General features: G+C 42.6%; 1 long non-coding RNA gene across 1 annotated transcript; it reads left to right on the plus strand.

The window, feature by feature from the left end:
- The first annotated feature begins 1,197 nt into the window (after positions 1-1,197).
- On the plus strand, positions 1,198-17,993 carry LOC146761176 (uncharacterized). The gene is made up of 2 exons (XR_014946136.1): positions 1,198-1,289; positions 17,755-17,993. It is a non-coding gene; the product is annotated as an uncharacterized LOC146761176 (long non-coding RNA).
- The last annotated feature ends 990 nt before the right edge of the window (positions 17,994-18,983 follow it).

The raw sequence follows: 18,983 nt of genomic DNA on the forward strand, positions 1-18,983 counted from the left end.
TATATAAAAGGACTGCAACTACATCATAATCTTTAATGCAGGATGATGTTTAAGATAAGCAACTATCCTGGCAGAAGTGGAAATAGCTTTAAAAAGACTATGGCTACATTTTACCTGAATGTTTGAAGGAAGCTGATAAGCTGTGGGTATTTGTAGTTCTGGAATGACTTTTCTGTAGAGACAAATAGGAGTGAAAGTATAGTTTGATATGGAGCCTAATGTGTTTGGGGCTGTAATTTTAGCAGGCATTTGTCTAAAAATGTTTAGGGAATGAAATGGCTGACTGAAGAAATTTCACTCAATTCTATGTCCTACATTCAAAAACATCATTTTCTGTCTCTGATGAAACTAACTATGGTTTGTTTGGCTTCTTTTTCCCTTTCTAACTTTTCATTCCATGACACATCTAGACTAGAATTGATTTAGTCTTTTCTACTTATATCCCTGAAGTTGATGACAATTGATGTTCTTTCATTTGGGTTTCAAAGGTGTGAACCACATGATCAATTTATGCCTTGCCACAACTCACCTCAGGACACGATATATACCTGGCATCTAGTTCCTGGGTAACAGATCTTTAGGACAGCTTAATGACTGATGCAGCTGTGCAAGTGGTGATGATGAAAAGAAAATCCATATTTCAGCTTTCACTCAAAATAGGTGACATTCAATCAGTAATTCTGAGGGAGGACAAAGGCAGAAATGTGAGAGATTTTGGACTCTACTTATTTTTATACCTGTCAATAGAAACAGTTCGACTCCTAGACACTGAAAGAGGGGAGCAAATAACCTGTTCGTTGCTAAATGAGCTTTCTAATGCAAAGTTGATGGAGTCTGAGATGTCATTGTTAAGAGAAGCTGAAAAATGTCACTAATTTTTCTTTACAGAATCTTGATCAGAGATTAAATGAAGAATGCGTAGATGTCAATTCTGAGGTCAATGGCCCCAATTCAGCAAGTTCTATACATGTCTGACTTAAAGCATATTGATGAGACATTTGAACTGACGTAAAACTAGTCTACAGAAGCTTTGGGTGCCCCATCCCTGCAGGTGCTCAAAGCCAGGTTGGATGATGGTAGCCTGATATGGTGGAGGGCAACCAACACACAGCAGAGGCAGGTACTGGGTGGGTTTTGAGGCCCCTTCCAACTCAAGCCATTCCATGGTTCTATGGTTACAGTTCCATTGTGTGCTGTCATGAAATGCCAACAGAAGACTCGTGTCTACATGGATCACCATCCACTCTTAGGCTATGGACTGGGAAGGTGGTCACGTTGACTGAAGGAAGGTAGAGAACTGTGTTATTTCTTGTACAGTATGAAACCCTGTGAAATATTAACTTCTAGAATAGAAATCCTGTTAAATTTCTGAGGGGAAGGACAGGAAAAAACACTAGAAGTTCACATGAGATGCAGTCTGCCTCAGTATGCAAGTAGGAAACAGGAAAACTTCAGCTAAATGTGAAATTTGGACTAAATGATCAAATGATGTTTTGCTTTGGATTTGTGCAGCTGAGTTTTGTCTGGATTCCATGTTGTGGTGCAGAAGAGAGCTGGGATCTGGGAGAAAAGCCTTTATCAGAGTCCTTAGATCAAAGGGGTATATATAGAGGGTAATGAGAAGTGAGATATTCCTACATAAGCAATACTGTTTGATGGTACTGGTAAGAAGATGGGCAAGAGCTGATCTAAAGATGGGACAGATGGCTTTTACCTGCTTCCCTGGGCTCCAAATGCCCATTGTGTTGCTTTGAGTACAGCTGCCACCATACCTGGTCTCACAGGTGCCATGGAGATCCCATAGTCACCATGGGACAGGGTGAAGCAAGCAAATACTCTGTTTACCACAGTGAACCCTTTGCAATTAGCACCTGTGTGGAGCTGTGTGCAGCCTTAAAATTGACATTTTTTTGCTCTCTGGTTTGCAATATTCAGCTGCTACACCCTGCAGGCAGGTAATTGGACTTCAGTGCCTTTTCTTTGAACTGTGTTTGCTGGAGCACTGGAGGATTTTGCTAGATATTTTATCTTTTATGCATCATTCACATCCTTTTGGCACGTTTCCTAACATAGCAGTGATGCTTTTTGACCTGTTTCTGATTTTTATTAGTATTTTTAGACAAAGCATACTCCCTACTGGACCTAGATTAGGAGCAGCTCTTACTTTAAGCTACTTAGAGGTGAATTTTAAGGAGAAGAATGGAAGCAAAGGAAAAAGTCACACCTGACTTCTTGAGATGAAAAGCAGTATTATAATATCCCAGTACACATGGGAGGGAGACCATTTCTTCGACAGAGAAGCACAGGGTAAATGAGAAAGAAAAGATTGTTCCAACCTCTTTATGAAAAACAAAGCTAATCCTGCAACAAGGGAAGGAAAGAAAGCAGGGAAACTTGTTGGCAAACAAAGGAGACGTGAAGGTAAAGCCTTTTCAGTAAACCTGTGCTTTGAGGTGTACAGGCAGCTCCATCACCCATGGGACAAAGGCATCGGTGCTTTCAGCCTGTGCAGCATCTGCTTTATGGCAATGAAACTTGCAGGGTATCTCAGTCCCACAAATGATTCAGACTGCTGGGTGATGAGATGCTTCCATTTCAGGAAGCGCTATGAAATTAGGCTTTTCATTACAGCATTGAAGTACTGGGGGGAAATCTATTAAGGCAGGCCTAATTCAGCTGAGGGACTGGGTCAGCAGGCAGCACAGCAAGGGGAACGGAAGATGCTAATTTACACAAAATATCTACCACAAGTAAACACACCAGGGGTGACATTTAAATGGTTTCTTTGCTCTGGCTGTGTTACCAAAACCAACAGCATAAAAAAAAAGCAATTTGTGGCTGATGCTGAACTAAGGGGAGAGTCTGATGTGACAAATGACAGAGTGGGTACCCAGGGGATCTGGATTAATTTGAAGATGGGACAAGCAGAGATCCCGTGAGGTTTGGCGAGGGGAAGCTTGAAGCTTTGTGCTTGAGGTGGAGACACCAGCTGAGAGCCACAAACCAGGTCCAGTGGAGAAGACCTGGGGTTAACAAGGGATGCTGGGTTGGACTTGATGATCCTTATCAGTCCCTTCCACCTAGGTTTATTCTATGATTCTAACATATGATTCAGAAATACCTTTCATAGTGATCAGCCCCACATCCTGCATGGCCATCAAGCAAAGGGAGGTGTTATTCCCTACAGCTGGTGGTGCTGAGGCTAAGGCCAGGTTGGATGGGGCCCTGGGCAGCCTGGTCTTGTATTAGATATGGAGGTTGGTGGCCCTGCCTGGGGCAGGGGGGGTTGGAGCTTCTTGATCCTTGAGGTCCCTTCCAACCTCGGCCATTATATGATTATGTGAAACACAGATGGATAGCACAGACGGATATCTGCTCTCTGAGCAGATTTTAGGGCTCAGATAGATGTGAATGCAGGACTGCACGAATGGATCTGTGCTGCTGATGGTCTTGTTTTGGGTATGAAATTGGACTTGAGACCTGCAGAGATTGCTTCCACCTAACATTTCCACGACATTGTGAGAAAACCAGAAGAGTGATCTTAAAGTTCCCTCTGTTGAGTGACACTGTAAAGTGTTATGCTAATAAATTTTCATATTTAAGCAGTAATGATAAGGCCCAGAGCTTTTTGCAGGGATTAATGCTTGGCTGGGAGAGTTTATGGCTTGAAGCAAGACTGCAGGGCATTAAGACAGTTCGTCATCAGTTTCCCAGGAAATACCCAAGAGAAGGGCTGTTAGTGCAGCTGGAAGAGCATGTTTGAAAGGATACCGAGTCACAGGATTTGTTGTCATGTCTTATTTCATTTGCTGTTAAATGATTTCTTGAGGAAACAAAGAAGTATCACAATGATTTCTCAAAGGGGGCAGGGAGCTGAGCAGGGAAAGGGAAGTGCCTGAAATGGTTAATACCAGAGATGGCTGAAAGTGATTTGACAAGGATTGCAGGGCTTTCTGCATGCTCCCTGCAAGAGGTCATCGAATATGATTGATGCTTTAGCACAGTTTTAAAAGGTTGTACAAATGTAGCCATTAGCAACTTCAACCAACCTTGAAATGTTATTTGTAGGAATTTATCTCAAGTTTTCTGCATTTATTCATAAGCAGATCTCGTTATTTTTTTCTTTAATGATTTTGGTTGCCATTCAAAATGATTTAGTGATGCTTTCAGTGTGAGAGTTTTTTGTTGTGTATAGAAGTTAACTGCAGTTGCGGCTTTCAGGAATCACTTTAATGAATTTCTCACTTCAGTTTTGCTTTTCTTTTCCTTGAACTTTCCTGTGCGTGGATATGAGCTGGAGAAGAAATGGCAGAAAATCACTAATTGACTTTGCATGGCATATTCAGTGAGTCTGTACTTTTCATTCTGTAGAAGAGTAGAAAGACCTAGGAGGCTGAGATGATTGAGTTGCCATCCCTGGATGTGTTTAAGAGCCATTTGGACATGGTGCTCAGAGATATGATTTAGCAGAGGGTTGTTAGAGTTAGGGTACTCTGGTTAGGCTGAGGTTGGACTTGATGATCTCTGAGGTTTTTTCCAACCTGGGTAATTCTGTGATTCTAAAGAAACTGCTAAACCAGACCCCTGCATTCAACACTTGTTCTCCCTTTCCACCTCAGCAAATGGGACCCAGACTGCTTTTCTGAATTTGCTCTCTATTGCTGTCAATCGTGACAGCCTGCACACCTGTGTTTTTCTTTCCTACCAATTATTTCACCACTGCCAGATGCATGCTTTTATTTTCTTCTCTTTTCTTTTGCAACATCAGGTGTTGATAACCTCTGGAGGCAAAGTCCTTGCTTGATGGACTAGTGATATGATACAGTCTGACAAAGCCATGGCCTCCGTTATTTCTGCTTGATGCTATTTCCCTGATAGAAACAGATCATTTGTCATTGTTTGAAAATCTACACATTTGTCCCCAGAAGTTTGAAGTTTCCCTTTCTTTTAATTCCCCAGGAGAGACACGGTTGCAAAAGATCTTTCTGTCCTGCTTTGTCATTTTTTCCCATTACCGAGTGCAAGATGAACATCCCAGTAGGTACACAGGATTTGCTGTAGCCAATCAATGTATTTGTTTATCCAGTTCCCAGAAGAATTCAAAACCTTTTAAAATGCACATCCATTTCAGTACCTTAATATGAGATTCAAGAATAAAGTGCATGTTGCTATGATATAATTGGAGGATGCATGTGAACAAGGCAGTAACAATCCATGAAAGCTCCTATGGAAATCCTCATCTTAAACCACCTTAAACTAATCAGTTAAACTAAACAACATACTTAGGATGACACATCTGTGAGTATTTAGTGATTGTTGCTTTGGGAACAAACAGGACAAGGGGAAATAGTTTCAAAGAAAAAGAGGGGAGATTTGGATATAAGGAAGATTTAACAGTAGGAGTGTTGAGGCACTGGCACAGGTTGCGCAGAGAGATGGTGGGTGCCACATCCCTGGAGACACACAAGGTCAGGCTGGATGAGGTTCTGAGCACCTGATGGAGCTGTAGGTGTCCCAGTTCATTGCAGGGCAGTTGGACTAGGTGGCCTTTAAGGGTCCCTTCCAACTCAAATGGTTTATGATTCTATGACATGGCAGAAAGTGCAAAAGACACAAGAAGTTCACAAAATCCACATTAGCTGCTCTTCCACTTCTGCTTGTCTGTGCATCTCTGAGCTGTGGGTGCAGTGCCTGTGGGGAATGGGACATGTCCCTCTACCTGCTGCAGCACATGCCTCCTTGCTTGGTCACATGGAGCATGTCTGCACTGGGGCAGAGATTGCTGTGATCACTGCTCACCAGGGATGCTTTTTCCCTTTGTTAAAAATCACTCTTATACAAAGCTCCTTATGCTTTATCCCCTTTGCCTCTAGCACTGTGTTTGTGTTTTTTGCTAGCCATTGAAGTCTTTCGTGCTGTTTCCAATACCTGTGGGAAATCAGACATATAAGCTTTTTCTTGCATTGCATACAGAAAAGAATTAGGGCCTCTACTGCTGCTGAATTGCCTGTATAACCATATTGGAAATTTATTGCAGCTTTGACAGCTTTTTCCCAGTGCTCCAAGTTTATCTTTTCCCTTTCTGATTTTTGCTCTTTTCAGACCCCATTTCTAACCTTCCGTGGATGCCCTCTTGTCTTTGCTGCCCGTCTTTTAAAATATGAATCATCAGATGTGAGATATCATGTGGCAAGAATAGGCTATGTATCTTCAGTTGGTGTACTGTTAAACCATGGAGATCATTGTCAGATGTTTGGATGTTTTGGGCACCAAACTTTCTGATGGGTTGAAAGAGCAGTTGAATAAAATTATGGAGAATATAACTGTGGACTGTGAAGTGCAAGGTCAGAAAGCCACAAAGTCATTGGAGCTGCAAGGACATGGTTGGGCTTGGATTGCTACTCACCTGCCTTGCCCTCATCCACTGAAATACTCATGTATTTCCAATAGACAGTGCATTGGCCCAGAGGAGCCATCCTCATGCTCTGATCCCTTACCTTGCTCACAACTCTGCTCTCTTCTGCTTGGGCACCAGCAGACATCAGTCCTTCCTTTGTTTTCTTTCAGTGTTCTGCAAAGCTTTTGGGTGGGTATCTTCAAGCTGGCCTGTTTTTAGCTATATTTTCTCTATTCAGCTGTAGATTTGCTAAAATAAAAAGGAATCCCACCTGCTGTTACACAAGATGTGCATTTTTACTTTGGTAACAGTACGTGGCAAGTAGAATAAAAATAAAGCATAAGCATATACAAGCACACCCACAGATATAACACCTTTGTTCTACTGAAGTTGCCATGCTTTGTTTTGGAAAGAGAGAAAAATGTCTGTGGACAGGTTAATGTGCTGGTTCGTGTCATGTTTCTGCTTGCCTAGCAGCAGGACTGCTCACAGGGGCATGAGCGTGCTTTGTTTCCAACAGGGACCTTGCCTAACTGTTTCGTGTACCTGTCTGTGATATTCAGTGTCGTGGATACCCATTTCAAATGACGGCTTTGAACAATAACAGAGGAAGAAAGATCGACACTTGCATGAAGGCAAAAGGGGAATGTCATATGAGCCACTCTCATCAATACCCCTGAATAAACCTTTTTTAATGACAGCAGAGGGAACACCATACTTAGGTGCACAAGAACTCCCCATTTTCACTCTCTCTACATCTTCAAGTGTTTTCTAGACTGTATTGGATGATAGAAACTGGGAAGAAAATAGGAGAGGTCAAAGCAGTGTGATTGTCAGCTCAGTGAGCTGAGGCTTTGTTCAAAGCTTTCCTTTCTCTTCTGTGCTGTTAATTTGAATAATTACAGCTGAGAGCAGAGCAAAAGTTTGGTTTATTCTCATGGTTTAGGAACAGAGTGAAACACATTGTTGCATGGGTGATACACGTGTGTGGGCTCGTGCGTGTGTTGTGTGCATGAAGATACATTCATGTTTCATTGATGCAAAGTCCATCTACTGACTAAATAAGACGTGACAAGTTGATGGCCCTACTTTCTCTTCCCAAAATTGCTCTGTTATGTCAAGTTGCATAATGTCATATGAAAGACACATGAAAAAGTACCCTCCATACAGGCCTAGAGGAATAAATTAATGAGCTATAAACAGCAAAACAATCATGAACGCTCTTCTGGACATCTGGGACCAGAAGCCTGGATCTTGACATGCAAAGCCAGTGGCCTGAAGCTCTTGGGCTCATGGTAAATCTCCCCAACACATTGTGTCAGCAGGTCTCCTCCTTGCTTGTTGCGTTGCACTCGAGGGAGGCATCATGCTAGAAGCCAAGAACTCTCATAAAGTTTCAAAAGCAGCATAAACCTTGCTGCCTGGCTATGTAAACTGTGATGTGAGGGTAGCTACTCTGCTAAAATACAGGTTGGGAGACCAGTAGCAGTTGCAGATCTTGCAAAGGCTGAGATTTTCTACTCCATAGGGCTTCTGTGAAGAGTCTGACATTATACCTCTAAATATTGCCAAGAAAGGTGAGATAGCCACAGGAAACAGAACAAATCCCAGTGCACATGCTTACGCCTACCTCTAACATGACCTGGACTAGATCCCACTTCTGTGGTCACATTAAGCTAGCCAGACTACTGACACAGTGCATTAGGGCATCTTCCTGAGCTTTAGCAAGTTACTTAGTCACTCGTTTCATGTAACTGCTCTGCTCCTACCTCGGAGGCTGTCAGCTGGAGTAATTAGTTCATGTCCTCTCAGAAGTCTGAAGGGGCTCTAATTCTGATTGCTTCTGATCCATTAAGCTGAACTTTAAAATGAAGTGTGCTTTTCATTCCTCTCCCTAAAGTTGTCAGGGCAAATAGTAGGGTCTTTAGTATGAACTCATAGGATGGATGTGCAAAGGAGCTTTTCTAAAATACCACTGGCCAAGGCTCTGGCAAATACCCACATTTTACCTCAAGGCATTTGCAAAAGCAGCAGGGCACCAGATCCAAAGGGACAGCAGTAGTTTTGTATTAGGCAGGCAGTGCCACTGAACTTTATTTAATCTTACCCATGACTGAAAATACCACCGTAACCTCACAGAAGAGAGCAAATGCTCTTTGCTTCCATATGTCTTGGTTGAGAGCTTTGGATGAGAAAAGTTTTATTGAGGGTGCACTCTGTGCCTTTATGGAGGGCCTCATTCTGCCTTGAATGGAATTTGTCTTCTGCATCTTCCCTAGCTCAGGAGGATGCTGCTTTAGTTGACAGGATCAAAAGCAAAGCTTAGGAAAACATTTCCTTCCTGTCCATACTTTTGCCTCCCTTTCTGGGATGGTGATCAGGGACGTGCTTGCTAAAGAAAAGTTCAATTTCTCTTTGTTTTACACCTTCCAGGTAGGCTGTCTCATAGATGCTGTTGTTATACACATAGAATCATTGAATTACCCAGGTTGGAAAAGATCTCGAAGATCATCAAGTCTAACCACAGCCTAACCATAGTACCATAACTCCAACAACACTCTGCTAAATCACATCTCTGGGCAAACCATCTTGGAAAGCCGAAGCATTTGGCACGTATGCGCATAGTGAGAATGATCATTTCTGTGGCCGCAAATGCATCATCTCAGATGTTCAGAGTTTTTCTTTGCAGGGCGTTTTCTGCCATCTGCAAAGAACTCATTCTTAGATTTCCTTTTCCCCACCTTGTTCAGGCATTGCTGTCAGGAGACTCTGCAAATGTCAAAATCATTATCAGTCACAAGCAAGCAGACTCTTAACTGAACTTTTGTTCTCCTGTCTAACTTGCTGAACTCCAAAGAAAAGGCTGCAACATTGGCAAGGAAATGGCCTTTGGAAGTCACTAAATGTTAAAAACGACATTTAAAAAATAGAGATACATGTAATATACTATTTCTCCATTCGGACTTTTCCTTGGTTATTATATATATACACACAGATTTCTGTATATTCACAGAACCTATTTGTGTTTACTTACATATATAAAAGTAAAGTGATAGAATATGTCTTCCCCTTCAGTTTTGCTAAGGCACGTAGAATCTCCCTGCTGGCGAAGCACACCTGCTGCCTTGTGACAGGAGCCCACTGAAAGTAAATAAAAAGTAGGAAAAAAAGGTGTGAAATAACAGTCTTGTTTGATGCCTTGTGCTGTCTCCATCCTTCTTTTTTATCCTTTGTTCACATTGCTTCCCTTCTCCATCTATTTTGATCGAAACATGACAGGCAGACCTGATATTCAGCTGCCTTAGTCCATAAATGTCTCTTCGGATGATGCTGTGCTCCAAACAAAATTCAGGGCAATTGGAACAAATATCCTGAGTCCATTATTAGTTCTTCTGCTTTATTAGGACATTTTTTTTCCCCCTTTATGTCTCCCGAAGTGGTTATCTCAGGTCTTGTCAGGTCTGCCTTGGCTTCAGGAGTCTCCAGGATTCTACTGCATGGCAAAAGCTGTTTTTGCCATTAATCACCCAAACGGCTGTGAGCCATTATAGCTGCTTCTGATTTATTTCTGGCACGCAGTCTGACTGTCCAGGCTCTGTGCTTTTATATTCTGTCTTTCACTCCACAGGAATTCAGAGTGCCTTACAAAGAAACAACCTACTCCTAACCATTTAGGAACTGAACTCTGAACCCAGGTTTTCTTTGTGCCTTCATAAATAGCCTCCCTTTCCCTTCCACAAAACACAGCCTGCGCTGAACTCATTTTTAATAGTTGGCAACATGTTCATGGCTGCACAGAAAAGCTTGGTAAATAAATCTTACTTTATGTGTCGTTCAGTCTTGAGGTCACATCTCTAAAAAGGCTGTACTGTGGGTAATGAGGTTCAAGCAGTCTCTAATTTGTGTTGTATTCACAGAATGGCTTGGGTTGGAAGGGACCTCAAGGATCGTGAAGTTCCAACCCCCCTGGCCCAGGCAGGGCCACCAACCTCCACAGTTAATATTACACCAGGCTGCCCAGGGCCCCATCCAACCTGGCCATCCAGACATGAGCCAATGCTTTTATGAAGAGCAGGTCAATTAATATAATCACGAATGACTGCTTGGTCCCAGCTTGTTCTTCCACAGCTTCAGAGACAGTGCCATCACTGCTGGTTTAACCCCTCAGCCACTTTTGCATGTAAGCACAGTATTTCCACTTCACATTCTAAAGATATCATTATGCCAAGAAGAGTAGAGATCTGTTGGCTGAATGCCTGCTGTTACCCAGGTTTAAGAGCAGAAGGGACACTTCTAAAATAAAAATGCTTTTTAGTACCATGGGAACTTCATTCTACAAGCTTTTTCCGTGGTTGTGCATTGAGGTGGTGTGCTGGGAATTAGACCTTCACACTTCCTGTCACCATCAGATGTCAAAATCCAACTGGAGGTTGGAGAGCCCATGTTGGTCAGAGTGAGGGAGCAGATGTTTTGGTCTTGTAGAGGGGAGAGAAGGAAGATGATCTGATTTTTGGGTGGTATCCTGTGTGAATCATAGAACCATAGAATGGTCTGGGTTGAAAAGGACCACAATGATCATCCAGTTTCAACCCCCTGCTATGTGCAGGGTCTCCAGCCACTAGATCAGGCTGCCCAGAGCCACATCCAGCCTGGCCTTGAATGCCTGCAGGGATGGGGCATCCACAACAAGCAACTAATGGTTCCTTTCCTGTTTAGGATATTCTGTGATTCTAAGTAGCAGAGAGAATGATTGTGGCACAGACACTGTCAGCCTGGGATAGGTCCTGGGATGTTAGCTGTTGCTTCTCAACAACAAATCCCAAACTCTGTAGGACCACACCAGGAAATCATTCCAGATACAGTTCCTGCTGTACGTTTTGTTCTATAATGGCATCCCACTGTTTTCATGGAAGCTACTCTAGACTTAAGCTGCTTTGGAGAAAGTTAGTAGCCTGGCCTTCAGCTTTTTCTCTACACAACTCCTATTTTGGAATACAGAGCTATAAGCAAGCAGTCATGGAAAGGGAAATGGCTGGTAGGCAGCTCCCAAGCATAGCATCCTTGATGGCTGGAAGTAGTAGTTTTCTTCTATTGCTCCAGGCATGTTACGCAAAGCAACAGCTAGAGCAGGTCATGCACATGGATTTTTTTTCATCTCTGCTACCCACAAACAGTAATTAAATCTCAACGTGTGTTTTAATTAGTCTCCTTGGCTTTTCTCAGATTGCAGTTCATGAAGAATTTTTCAGCTTTCTGTGGGTAACTATAGCTACCATTCATGGGGAAGAGCAGGGAGGAATATTAAATATGTCTCAGTCCTGTGGTGGGAGCTCTGCAGCTCTCATAACTTGCATGGACTTTTATTTTTGATATCTTCTCTAAAAATCTTTCTATCACTTGATGGCAGTAGAGCTATAATGTAAATTCATAGTTACTCATGCTGCATAGCATTGAAAGAAGAAAAAAACCAACACCCTCGTATTTATGTTTGTCTGTACAGTTTTCTATGGTCTCTCTTTTGTATTATAAGTTTTAAAAAGACATAAGGCATAGGAAAGCCTTGTGTTTCCAGAAAGGATTAATGCAGGTGATATTTTATTCATTCACAGCAGTCATAAATAACAGCTGGTGCAACCAAACATCTGAATTTCTCCAGCTGTAGTTCTGAACTCTGCTAAAGTAAAGTCAGTTTTCTTACTGCACTTTAACTTCTATGCATATAATTTCTTTTCTGCTCTGAGTGCTGTGATAAAAGCAACAACTCCTGTAGTCATGAGCCTGTGAGTTGCACACTGCTGGGAACACTTTTGTTTGCTCTATTATTGTCAAAACACATATTAAAAGCAACAATACTGATACTGAGTTACTCTCATCTCTCATTTCTTGAAATTCAGGTAAATCCCTGACAAATAGTGAGAGCGCTATATGGCCAGTGGATGCTGAAGTCTTCCTTTAGCAATGCTCCCACAATCCATCTGAAAATAAACTTGTATAAAATCACAACCACCCCCCAGATAATCCTTCTTCTTTGCTTTGTAAAGTATACCAGGGTGTACCTCAGTTCCCAGTGTAACAAAAGCCTGGCTCTACCACTATGGGTAAATCTGCAGTCCAGTGTGCATATAATACTATACTGGGGATGCAGTAGTATGAACGAATTGCCAAAAAGCTAAACACTAAAATATGGGCTAATTGCCCTGCTTGACTTGTTACTCAAGTGATTAGCATGTGTTAGTGACTCCGCTACCTTCAGCAGTGAATCCGGTACCTACCTTGCCAGAACCAAGCCTTTATTTTCCATCCAGTCCCTCTGCAAGCTGGAAAATATTCCCTTGCCTGGAGTTATGAGCGTATGATTTTATGGGCTGTCCAAATCCCCTTGCACAAAAATGGCACTGCCTTCTCAAAGAAAAATACCTCCCTGTCCTGCTGCTGAATGCTTCTGGATGCTCTAATATATCTACGGCACTTTAATATTTCAGTCAGATCAAGCTGCTTTCTCCCTCTTTGTTCAACTTCCAGCCCTGAAATGCTTTGCAGAATATTTGTCTGTGGAGGGCACTGCTGGCCAGTAGCCCTACATTGTCATGGTGACATCTGTCCATACACCTGGGATCCATGCAGATCAAAGTCTCCTCTGATCATTTTCCCCAGGCACAATGATTTCACCACCCTTCCTTCTGCTACATGGAGTGCTTTTGCTTTGCTTACCCTTGCAGATGTTATATCAAGATGGATGTACCCAAGTGCCTCTCTACAGGCGCAAAGATAGAGACCAGGGTCTGTGAGACCCCCATTTGCCCTTTCCTCACCCAGATTTCTACTGCTTCTACTTTCCATCTCTCTCATGATCCCCCTGGTTCAATTAATATTCTCATCTTTGCTGGAACAACTCAACCTGGAGAGACCAAGGAAACGTTCTCCCAAGCTATTGACAACATGCTGAGCAGCTGCTGGGGGAGGTGGAAGGCATGGGGCTTGTTTCTAAATCAGGCTGGGATGGACTTGAAAATATCTACCATAGCCGCCACATCTGAGCTATAAATGGATTTAGGATTTTGTTTTCTTCCCCCCACCTCCACAACTCAAAGAGGAGAGAGGCAAGCAGTTTCTGCTGTCCCTGCTGATAGATGGTCAGCACCCTCCGCTTCCTCTTCTAAGCCTTATTTTGAGCTGAAAACCCTTTAGCAGGGCCTTTGAAGGCTCTTACCCGGAGGCTTTGCCCTTGGGGACAGCAGCTCACTCTGCTCACAGAGCCAGACTCTGGGCTGTGTCCTCACCCTGAGCTGCTCATTCTGCTCCCAGGCTGTGAATGTTTCCCCTGTGGCAGGACCTGCCCTTTCTACTCCCCATTACTTTGTTCAATCCTCTGCTAAGTGAGGCGAGAAAGGAAAATAAACCACCCTCCTGATGTCAGATAAACTGCCGTTATTTCACTCCAAGGTATTTTGACATTAATAATGTTGGGAACATTCAAATAACGGTGCCAAGGGAACAGAGCAATATTTAACTTTCATTTTACCTTGATCTCATTACTAGTTAGAAAACCTATTACAGAACAACTGCTTTCTTGTTTATGAAGAGAGGAAAAGTAACCATTATTTTTTAAACCCGCAATGGCTAAATACAACACAGAGATTATTTACCCCAAACCAACAATCTCAATTTCCAGCTACAGTAACTTTATAGGAGCTGCTGCAGCTTTTCAGTTATCTGCATTTTATGGCTGGTGACGACTTCCACTATAAATTCAGATGTTCCCTGTTCCTTTATCTGTCATAAAAAAGTGGTTGGTAAATGACTGAAGTGCTCTTGTTCCCAGGGAAGTTATGATCCAGCATCTGCTAGTCTATGGACAAACTCCCTGATGACTTCTGCTGGTTTGAGATCAGGTACTTTTGAGTAAGATAGAAAAGGGAGTATATTTTTACCTCTTTGTCATTTATAGGAATAACAGGGCTGTTAACCTGAAAGCTTGCTCTTGTGCCAATCTGGGGCTGGACTCGATGATCCCTGTGGGTCTCCCAACTCATTGGACTTAGTCTTCACTGATATGGAGTTAGTTCAAGTAGTATTAGAGACAGATATCTGGTTAATTGTTTGTCCTCGAGAAATGAGCTCCTGATATGTGCTTCATATCAACACAGCCTGTGGGAACAAATCACCCCTAAAACGCTGTTAATGTTGTCTGTGACTCTGTTGGTTCTTAGCCCTCCAGATGAGCTGGCCTTTCTGCACTAAACTTGGATGCTACCTAGATGTACTTTAAAAGATTATAGATTCTGCACAATTTTAAGCTATTCATCATGTTTCTTTCATAGAAAAGCATTAGCCTTATTTGTTGTGATGCCTCCTGAAAGCAAATTTTCCTTCAACAAAGCCACGGCTCTCCTAGGAGAGTTTTCTGCTGCCATGTGCCACCAGCATTGGTTCTGGGGTGCTGATGCTGCAGGAAGATGCAGTCCTGAGGCTCATTTCTTCCCTGTGTTTGCATAAAGCAGGTCTTGCAGGAACCCACCAGCTGTCTCTGCTGAGGATGATACATTAAACAACTAATTTCCTCTGAGGTCCTCCACAGACAATAAAAAAAATGACCAATCCCTTCATTCTGGTTCGTTCCACTAGAGAGAGCAAGTGGTCCAGGCTGATGTCAGTCATTTTTTTTTTTTTTTCATCAAATGTTCTCTTCTCTCATTTTTGACAGTAAAATTTGGGTTTAAGCTTCAAAATCCTTCATTAAAGGATTCATGTTGCCACCGCTTGTCCCAGCCCCCTCTCTTTGTTGTATCACTTTGCTCTTCAGCTTGTTTGCAGCAATGCCATCTGATTACATGGAGCTGGCTCGCTGCTCTGGACTTATTTAGCCCTGACTTGATCTAGTCTGGGTTTCCTCAAGCAGTCCTAGGATAACTCCATACCTTCTGTTCCCTCAGCCTTGAGCTCATGGCCTTATGAGGATCTTTGTAAGTCAGGCAGCTCTAAATCGATACTGAATTGCAAATCCTGAGATTTCAGGGTCCGAGTTTGTTTCTTGATTCCATACACAGGTTAGATATTAGGAGGATGTTTTTCACCCAGAGGGTGGTGATGCACTGGAACAGGTTGCCCAATGAGGCTGTGGATGCCCCATCCCTGCAGGCATTCAAGGCCAGGCTGGATGTGGCTCTGGGCAGCCTGGTCTGCTGGTTGGCGACCCTGCACACAGCAGGGGGTTAAAACTGGATGGTCATTGTGGTCTTTTTCAACCCAGGCCATTCTATGGTTCTCTGGTATGGCACAGGGCTTATGATGCCTTTCAACAGTAAAAAGATTTGGGTGCCCAAGAAAGGAAATACAAAGAATTAGCTGAGGGTAGTTCTTTTGCTCTGTTACTTTATATTTGCTCTGGTCCCTACAAACTTGTAGAGGATCAGGACTCGCAGGTGAGGTGTTTGCCTGCGGACTTGGATTCGCATTTAGGGAGTTGAAGCCTTGTGGTCACTAAAGTTTCACAGGCAGCTGAGCAACAACTGAACCAGCATTTGGAGGGCAGGGTTTGGAGGTGGAGAGTTACCTGCAAGATATTTGGAGCACATCTTCTCATTTCTGTTTGCCTCTCTTTCATCTGTTATCCTTATCCTTTAGTTGGCTCACTGAAGACTTTGATAACTTTAATCTACTAATAGACTGCTACATCAGTTGCTGGTTAAATCCCAGCATTAACAGCCACACTACTTTTTATTTAGGGAATTGCATTTCTGGGCTGTGGATATTTTCTGACCTTTTAGGAGCCTTCTTTGCCGATACCAAAGCTCCCAGCCTCTACTTGTTCATTTAAGACCCTTAAAATGCTTTTTTACTCTTTTGCTGGTTTCAAAAAGTAGGCATGCATTTATTTCAGAAGGAAAAGCTGAAAGCCTTTGTAGCAATATCATTGTTATTCTGGTGATGTCTCTTCTACAGCTCCATGGACTTAGAAAGCAGAAGGTCTTCTGACAGGCTAAGCTTTACATTGGGTTCAGAGTGAGCCAGTTCCTTACATAAAGACCAGTAAAAAAGGGAAGAATCTATATATTAATAATTGGCCTACTTCAGTCTGGTTTCCTGCCACACTAATAAATCATATCCTTTCACACCAGCTTTTCCCTAGATCTGTACAGGGACACAGTATTCTTAGCCCTCCATCACTCCCAACAGGAGCTGCCAATATAAGGTTATTTTAAGTACAGGAAGAGTTTGCTGGTCAAGCCCTAGAGATACAAAACCAAATGAATGGGATCAGCTAGTTCAGACTTCTGAGTTATATGCAGTCTGAAGCAGTGGCTTTGCACATCTCAAATATGGATGTGTTTCTGTGCCCTGGATATCTTCCTCACACATGGGATCCATTTCACCTCATTACAGAGGTTGAAAATTTAATTGTTCAAGCAGAAAAGGTTTGTGTGGGCTTTCTCTTCAGTCAGTAAAGGGAAAGTGTTTCCAGAGGGGGATTCATCTCATCTACTGTGGGATACAATCTCATTACCACTTCTATTTCAGCTGTTGCAGAAAATCAGTGATCCCATTCCCTCCCCCCTCTGGGCAGTTCAATCCCTTGTGCCTTTAGTTCATTATCATGAGGACCATGGACAGAGAATTGAGCTGGTTGAGGATTACCCTTCTTGTGTTTTGTTCTGCTTTATTATTTGTTTTGCTGTTGTTTGTTTGTTTTTAGTTAGGTTTCAGCTAGCTCTGTTTCTCGGTTGCAAAGCTGTTCAATAAAATCTAGCAATGATAGAGAAAAGAATACCTTAGTAAGGCAGAAAGCTGTTGAAGCAGCCCTCTCTGTAACACCATTGAAATGATTGCATCCTACATATAATGCATCTCTCCTTGGGGGTATGCCTCTCGTACACCCAGTTTTACAAGATTTATGATGAATCTCACCTCTCTTTAGCCTAAATGCAACCTAAAAATGAAGGTTACATACACATTTGCTCCAAAGGACTAACAGAAACTGCAGTGGGTATGAACCCTGGAGCTGTATTGATTTGGCTCATCTTGGCGTATTCACTGACTTCCCTTTCTCTTCATCTGTCATGGCTGGGGATCAGATCTCCTTTTTGCTTCTGGGGACAGCAGGCACCCAGTGGCACCAGTACTCACAGTGTATGTGATGGGCAGACAGAAACAGTGCCCTGTGCACAAGTTTTTCCTTTAAAATTTACATCTTCTGCAGTCGCACATCAATTCATTTCCACTGAAGTCAGTGCTATTTCATTGTAGAATTAGGAACAGGCCCATTAAAACCAGTAACTTTTCCCATTAGGTTTACAGGCTTTGGATGGGATGTTATTTGTGAGGACTGTACAATTTGTGCTTTCCCCTGCACTCTGCAGACAGCAGAACAGGAGCGGACCAAAGCAGACAGGATTTAGAGCCCTCAGTCTCCTAGCAGCTCTGGGAGAACAGAACGCAGATGACACAGGAATGCAGATAGAATGAGGGATTTCTGTGGCAAGTGAAGAAACTGAAGTTTCTGGCTTTACCAGAAAGCAATTTTGGTAAAGATATTTCTGCAGGGAGCTGCAGCAGATAAGGATTATATTATTATTAATAATAATAAAACAATGACAAGGAAGTAGAAATGACATTTTTTTTTTCTGGAATCATTTCCTGGTTTATCTCCAACCAGTATCTCTGAGTGAGCATCTTAGAGCTCATAATATATAAGAAAAATAACAATAATAATAATGAAGCTTTCTTAAATACAGGCTTCCTTGCTCACTGGTTAATACTGACTGGGAAAACAATAAACTAATAGCTTTGAAGCACAAGCTGACCAAATGAACAATGATGTTGTGATGGATCCCATGTGTGAAGAATGTCTCACAATATGCTGGTTCTATTGTCAGTGAGTACTGAGTATAAATCACAGCAGATCAGTACAGTTTTCTCTCTCCTCTATCTGCTGAAACATTATTTAAGAGTGAACATGATGCCCTGTGACTGCCACACATGCAATGTAGGCACAGATGAGCTCAGTTCAGCTCCTTCTGCCCCAAGCAGTTCTCCATTGCTATCTCAATACCACATTGGGATGGCAGTTTTTCCAGTGTTTCCCCTTCACAGTGAGGATACACCCTACTTAGGCTCCTAGCTTTGGTCCAGCCTCTGTGGTGAGATGAAGGACTCCCCCAGCAGATCCAACATGTTTCTCCAGCATATCTGTTGTCTCACCAGAGGTCAGCAGCATCCCTTCCATTCTAGGAAAAATCTGGACAATTTGCCAAGGGAATTACTTTCCAATGAACCATACCAAATTCAATTGAGAAAGATTAGGGGCTGTTAGTGAACCTTCCCCTGTGCTGTACACACACGGTTGAGCGCAGCATTATACAGAAAATGGCTGGGGTGATAATAGGTGCTTTTCAGAAAGAATCTCCCTGTAGTACAAAAAGAAGAACAAAGTGAATGAAAAATTTCAGACTCGGTCGTTCCGCTTTAGGTACAAGCACTGTTTTTAAACAGGCATAGACTACTAATTTCTGCATTAATCCCCATCAGGAAGAGAGACAGGACAGGGAGGGAGGGGGTGTGAGCAATGAATACTGTTGCATTCTCCTTT

Source organism: Coturnix japonica, chromosome 4 (assembly GCF_054131305.1).
Source record: "Coturnix japonica strain WE chromosome 4, WE-NBRP24, whole genome shotgun sequence".
Taxonomy (NCBI): Eukaryota; Metazoa; Chordata; class Aves; order Galliformes; family Phasianidae; genus Coturnix; species Coturnix japonica.